The sequence below is a fragment of the Engystomops pustulosus genome, chromosome 6 (genome assembly GCF_040894005.1).
Source record: "Engystomops pustulosus chromosome 6, aEngPut4.maternal, whole genome shotgun sequence".
Taxonomy (NCBI): domain Eukaryota; kingdom Metazoa; phylum Chordata; class Amphibia; order Anura; family Leptodactylidae; genus Engystomops; species Engystomops pustulosus.
Genome location: NC_092416.1, coordinates 89,543,257 through 89,551,060, shown reverse-complemented (window position 1 = coordinate 89,551,060; position 7,804 = coordinate 89,543,257).

Genomic DNA, 7,804 nt, shown 5'->3' with positions numbered 1-7,804 from the left:
AAATGTTGGTCGTGGGATCATTGCCCAAGAGATCCCCGAAGAGTGGACCACAGCGAAACTTGTATGCTGCCCAAACTTGTGTGCAAATGAAAATAATCCGTCATTCTACACCCCCACAACCAACAACAAACAAACACAAGCGTTAATAAAAATTTTTAATTTTCAACACCAATTGATGAGGTCTTGGTTAACTCCTTTGACTCCTTTTTATGTTGTTGTGCAGAATCAACAAATTAAAGGGGGATCAAGGAAGTATTAACCCCTTCACGCTCCGTGACGGATATATCCACCATGGAGCTGTGAAGGTTGTATGAAGAAGGCTCACGGGCTGAGCCTTCTTCATACAGAGATGGGCTTTGCAGCATATCGCAGCAAAGACCCATCGCTATCACCGCGGTTGGTACTTGCACCGATCGCGGGTGTTAACCTTTTCTTTGCCGCCGGCAAAGTCGCCGGCGGCACTTTAAATTTGGCGGCGCATGGGCGCCGCCATCTTACCTCCGGTCGCCGCTCCCCGGAACGTCATCGGGGGGCGGCGATCAGTTGCCATGGTAGCCTCGGGTCTTCGTTTGACCCGAGGATACATGGCTTCTGCATATCCATTACAATGAGCCTGTGGCTCATTGTAATGTATAGTGAGCAGAAATGCCATATACTGCGATACAGTAATATTGCAGTATATGGCAGGAGCGATCTGACCATCTAGGGTTAATGTACCCTAGATGGTCTAAGAAATAGTGGGAAAAAAAAGAAAAAAAAAAGTTTAAAAAATTTTAAAAAATAATAAAATATTAAAAGTTCAAATCACCCACCTTTCCCTAGAACTGATATAAAATATAATAAATAGTAAAGATCACAGACACATTAGGTATCGTTGCGTCCCAAAATGCCCGATCTATCAAAATATAAAAACGGTTATTGACGGCGGTGACCTCCGGAACGGCAAATGGCGCCCAAATGTCCAAAACGCGACTTTTACACCTTTTTAGATGACATAAAAATGTAATAAAAAATGATCAAAATGTCGCACAGTCCTCAATACGGTAGCAATGAGAATGTCGGCTCATTTCGCAAAAAATGACACCTCACACAGCTCCATGCGCCAAAGTATGAAAAAGTTATTCGTGTCAGAAGATGGCAAAATTTTTTTTTCTTTTTTGTACACATTCGTTTAATTTTTGAAAATGTATTAAAATGCAATAAAACCTATATAAATTTGGTATCACCGCGATCGCACCAAACCAAAGAATAAAGCTGAGGTGTTATTTGGAGCGGTGAGTGAAAGTCGTAAAAACTGAGCCCACAAGAACATGACGCACATGCAGTTTTTTTAAAATTTTTCCACATTTGAAATTTTTTTGCGGCTTCCCACTACATGGCATGGAATAATAAATAACATCATGGGAAAGTAAAATTTGTTACGCACAAAATAAGCCCTCACACAGGTCTGTACACGGAAAAATGAAAAAGTTATGGATTTTTGAAGATGGAGAGCGAGAAATTAGCGAAAATACCCTGCGTCCTTAAGGGGTTAAGCTCAAAACCCACGTCAAGGGGTCCCATCTCTTACGAGTCCCTACACTAAACTACCAAAACAAAAAAGGTGAAAAATAATAAAAAACTAATCTAATAGTCCAGAGCCTCAACATCCACTGATAGCATTCATCTGCTAGGGAACTGCATCCTCCGAAGAAACGAAAAAGTAGGCAAACTGCTCACAAACAAAGAGTCCAGCTGCTCCGGGTTGTCCTTGGAGAGTGTTGTCCAGGGGGATAGACGCTGTTGGATGTTGTCCCTCTAGTTCACCTGAAGCACTATCGTGGATCCGATTAAAATTGTGAAGAGTAGGCATGCACTACCTTCATAATATTGTCCGGGTCCATCTGAATTGAGCTATGATGGCACACTACACATAACATCACGCACGAGTGAGCCGGTAATTGAAAATGCGCCTTTGTTCATCCATATCATGGCAAGGGAATGGCTGCAACACATGATGGGAAAGTCCAAAGCCTTCATCAGCGACAATCACAAATGGTGCAGGAGATCCAGTAGATCCAGGTAGACATCTTGGCTCTGGAAGGGCAAGCTGGTTGGAGCAAAGGCGTTCATCCATTCTGGAAGCCCTGAAGACAGCTGCATCCGCAGAACTTCCATAGGCCCCAATGTCCACAATTATAAACTTGTAGTCACTGTCAGCCAAAGCAAACAATACCACAGAAAAATATGGCTTATAACTGGAGAATTTGGACCCTGATTTAGCTGGCTTCTTCACACTAATGTGTTTCCCATCCATCGCCCCGATGCAATTTAGAAACTGTGCTGATTCCTGGAAACCATCAGATATCCAGATCCAGTCTTCAGCTGTCGGCTCAGGCATCACTGCAGCTCTCAGTCGCTCCCATATAACTTCGCTTTTGTGGTGTGAGGGTATATATTATATATTTAGGGGGTATAGTCTGGTAAGTTTTGTATACAAGGGTCAGGTGTAAGGTGTATATATGATACTAGCCACAACCCAGGAGTGGAGTCTAAGTGGACCTCTGGTCTTTGCCTGAGCCCACCGCAAAGCGAGATGGTCTTGCTGTGGCAGGCAGCTACCAGGTTGCTCCACGGGTGTGACTAGGCCCGCGGTGGCAGCCAAAGTAGGGACACAGGGTAGGCTGGACCTCGGAAAGGCAGGACCACGGGATGGCAGGACCACGGGAAGGCAAGACCTCGGGATGGCAGGACCTCGGGAAAGCAGGACCTCGGGAAAGCAGGACCTCAGGATGGTCACCGGGATACTGGACCGCCACAGGAACACTGGACCGCCACAGGAACACAGGACCGCCACAGGAGTACAGGAATGCCACAGGAATGCAGGAAACACCGAGGCGTCTGGAAACGCACAGGAATATAGAGGCGTCTGGAAATGCTCAGAAAACAACAAGGGCTTTCTCTTCATCAGAATGACCTGAAGATCCAGCAGGGGATAGCAGATAACAGATAGCAAATCAGGAGGCCCTTGTTGTGGAAAAGGGCCCCACATTGGCTGCCGAGCTGTGTGGGCCCCATCCTAAATGAGGTGTTACATACCGCTGAGACCCTTAATCTGGTCCTGAAAACCATAGCGTGCGCAAGGCCGCATAAGCCAGCCGCTGCTGTATTCTGGGCCCCGGCTGCCTACATTCACCTGAAGAGAGGCTGGGCCCCGGTGGGGGATGTTGCACATCACTGCTGCGGATTGACGTCATTATTATATGTGAAATCTCTTTTACCCATAATGCCAGTAGTTTAATACATATTGTTCCTTCAATGACAAGGTTTTCCTAATATTCCTGAAATAAGAAAATCGTAAAAAAAAAAAAGATCCAGAGAAGCAGTAATTAGAAAAGTAAGGGAACAAAAGAAAAGTGAAGAGAACTGCTGAAGATGTTAGATGTTTCCAATTCTTCTGCAGTCAATGAATACTGAGCAGTTTGATGATTTGGAGCCAAACCCTTGAGAAATAGCTACGTATTCACTCTTTCCATACAAATCCTCTCAATAATTAATAGAGGGGTCAATGCTTCAAAAGGGAAATCATCATGTCTAGGGACAAAGTTATATTTGAGGTTTTAAATCAGTTGCCAAAAAGCAAGACCAACTAAGTGTGTATTCACAGCCAAAAAATTACTGAACTGTCTTGACTTTAGTTGTCTATTCTTTCCTCATCTGAATGATGTTATTGTTAAAAAATATTGCTTAACCCCTTATTTATATTCCACATTTTCAGTTTTTTCATCAATGCCTTCTACAAGCTATAACTTTTTTTTATTTTTCTGTCACTATAGTTGTATGTGGTCTTGTTTTTTTTCACAATAAAATGTACTTTTTAATAGCACAATCCTACTTGTGAACTTTCATCAACCCTTTCTCTGCAGAATATTTTAAACATAACTCAAATCTCACATTGTTTTTCTAATATAGATTTTCTGCTTTTTTGTTAAACCTGAATAATATAAAAACTTTTCTCCCTCATTGTAATTTCACTGTTATTCTGTCTTTTGGAGTTCTTGATTTTGGGATTAGATCCATGCAAGGGTATTTTTGCCCTTGCTGCTCTCCCATTTCCCAATCCACTATTGTTAATTTTGAAAAATAAATAAAAATACATTAAAATTTTTTTCCCTGATTCAATACACATACAGCGATACTTTTGTATCATTTGTATTTGTTTTTTTTTTAAAATAACATTCCTTTGCATAATGAAATAAATTTAGTGAAAAAAACTTGCACTGCCACCTTCCAAGCTCCATAACTTTTGATTTTTTTTGTCAATGTTGTGTGAGGGCTTATTTTTTGCATTTTATTTGTGTACACTTGGGGTACATAAAGCGTTTTTATAACGAGTTACTAAAAAAAAACTGCGTTGAGACCTTTCGGAGATAATGTATCAAACTCAAATTGGATTCTGCCCTAGACATCTTTTCAAAACCTGTTTTGATATTTTGAATATGTTCTGAAATCCTATTAGGCATCTAATAGTTCTACCTATATCAGTGCTGGGCGTTGTACGGCCCGGACTATGTGTCTTGGATTGGACCACGTGACCGTTTGCCACAATGCCAGTTGGGCGGGGAGTGCAGCACATGAGCCATATGCAGTACAGGATTAGGGCTTCTGGCTTGTGTTCTGCTGCAGATGACATAGCAGCTTGTGTCATGGTAGAGCAGGGAGAAATACACAGAAAAGAGAGGGCAATAGGAGAGGGGCCATTATAAATGGGGGCATAACAGAGGGGTCATTATAAATGGGCGCATAATTGAGGGTGCACTATAAATGGGAGAATAATAGAGGGGGCATAAGGATATGGAGCGCTATAAATGGGGGCATAATAGAGAGGGCATTATCAGAGGGGGCATTATAAATGGAGGCATAATACAAGGTGCACTATTAATGGGGGCATAATAGAGGGAAATTCTTCTATAGGAATTTCAAAATCATTTACAGTAGACTTCAATGTATCTGTTTTTCTTTGGAATGTTGTAATCTTGCAATTGTTATAAGTAATAATTAATAATCATAAAGTATAGTATCAGTAAAACTGATTAAAACCTTTTAATGACAGCCATGTAGATGATATTGTAGGTGTATTTTTGTTAACAGTGGGGTCCACCTTATTTCCCAAATTTGGTGCACGGGTGTAAACAATAAAAGGGTTTATTGGGAGGATTAATTGAATAGTTTTGTCCCTTTTGAAGGAAATACCAATGGTTATGAATACATTTTTGATAATACTTTTGCTTTTTCATATGATTCTTGTAAAAGTATTTCTTTTCTCGAAGTTGTTAAGTGAGTGTTTTAGCTTCTTCTTCAAAGTGCACTATTGGTGTACAGTATTGGCGAAGACATCTTAATTATCCATGCTTAGAAGCCAACTGGGTCAGTGACAACTGTCACTCAAAATATTTAGCTGTTTCTAGCAGTAGGCTTACGAAAAGTTGAACAAATTATTTTGTCAATTTGTATGTGGATTTCTAAATCTAAGGTATCAATACTATGTTAACTTATATTACAAGTAAATTTTAAACTTAAACCGTTGGAATTAAGATCTAAAATATTTGCCATATTAATACAATATTGTCTAATGTTGCCAGGGCACCAGATACGTGCCAAGACTGGAACATATGTCGCAGTCTTCTCAAAATGCCAAAACTTTAGACCTACACATTGTTCTGTTTTATATTAAATACAATAAGGCTACATTTAAAACTTGATGGAATTCCCGACAGAAAACTGCTTTTTCAATTCCTTCACCTCTGAAAGCAGGAGGAAGAGTGAACATCAGCAGCAATTTTCTGTTGCCAATGTTCAGGGTGTCTTCCTTGTGACATTACTGTCACATCACTAGGGCATACCAAAGGTCTGCATTTTGCGGAAGGCAAGGAATGGATGCAATACAGTGGCTTCTGTCTCCCACATGGTGTCATGGCCTCCATTAAATGGAACCTATTTTTAACAGTAGCCGCACCTGTGGAACGACCTGGTGGTACCACGCCGCAGCAAAACCAACCCACTTTGCAGCGGGCTCAGGTGGGGACTGGGTACCACTTAGACTCCGGTCCCAGGTGTCAGCTTGTGTCATCGTCCATGGGGCTCCTGTGGATCCACTACCCCTAGAACCTGACAGTAAGATGCGGCCATGGACCCCGACAAGGTCCCGCTTTCAAAACTGGCTGATCTTACCACCATTGTCGTAAAGCAGTCACAGCAGATTGCCGCACAGGGAGAACAGCTTGGTGAAGTCACCACCATGTTGCAGCACTTGATGGCTACTCAGCAACAGCATCAAGCTGCTGCAGCTCCTCCTGCTACTCTGGTTAGCCTGCCTGCCACTGAACCTAGACTGAGACTCTCCATACCGTCAAAGTATGATGGAGACCCCAAGTTGTGCAGGGGCTTTATCACTCAGTGCTCCCTGCACATCGAACTTATCCCATCTCAGTTTGTCAAAGAGCAGTCTAAGGTGGCATTCATCATCAGAATCCCTTCCGGGAAGGCCCTGGCCTGGGCTACTCTCTGGGACAGGGAAGATCCGGTCACGGCTACTCTCTCAGCATTCCTCACAGAAATCTGGTCTGTTTTTGAGGAACCTGCACAGTCGTCTTCAGCTAAGACTGCACTGCTGAACCTGCATCAAGGGGACTCATCTGTTGGTGACTATGCAGTTCAGTTCCGTACCCTGGCCTCTGAACTCACCTGGAACTATGCAGCCCTTACTGCGACCTTTAAAAAGGGACTTTCAGGACAAGTTAAAGACGCACTGTCTACGCGAGATGTTGTCTACTCTGAATGGTCTCATCACTGTGGCAACTCAGATTGATATTCGGTTTAAGAAGCGCACTGAAGAGTTAAGTCTCAAGTAAGCGCAAGCCCGGGTCCGACGTTTGCCTTGCTTGGCACCTGCCTTCCAAAGGCCACTCCAGCCTCCTGCCGTGCCTGCTGCTGAGAAACCAATTCAGGTAGATGGAGCCCGACTTTCTCACCAGGAACGCTCCAGACTACGTCAGGAGGATCTCTGTATTTATTGTGCCGGTCCGGAACATTTCATTGGGGCTTGACCTGTTCATCCTCAGCGTCCGGGAAACACCCGCACCTAGAGTTAATGGGAGAAGCTCCCCTAGGTGAGAGCAAAGTTTCTCTACGCCTGAACATTCCAGTGCTCCTCAGCTTCAGATTCAGATTCAGGTTCAGATTCAGGTTTCTGACTTCTTGGACTCTGGCTCTGCAGGGAACTTTGTGGATGCTGCTCTGGTCTCCCAGCGTTACGTCTTAGTAGTCCACCTCGAGAAGCCTCTGGAGCCCCCATGGAGCTCTACATGAGGAGAGGTTGTCCTTCTATGTGCTGCCTAATTCCACCTCGTCCCTCCTGTTGGTCCTTCCGTGGTTGCAGCTTCACGCACCTGTCCTTAACTTGAAGACGGGGAAGATTCTTTGTTGGGGACCAGATTGCCAGTATCCGTCTGGGGGGGTCTTCCAGCTTGCTATGAGGACTTTGCTGACGTTTTTCCAAAGAAGCAAGCAAAGACTTTGCCACCACACCGTCCTATGACTACCCTATTGATCTTCTGCCAGGCACATCTCCTCCTCTGGGCCAGGTGTATCCACTCTCTGTGGCAGAAACAACAGCAAAGAGAACCTGCAGTGGGGGTTCATACATAAATCCTCTTCTCCGGCTAGTATAGGCTCCTTCTTCGTGACCAAAAAAGATGGGTCACTCCATCGCATTGACTACCACAGTCTGAACAAGGCCACAGTTAAGAACCGTTATCTGTTGCCA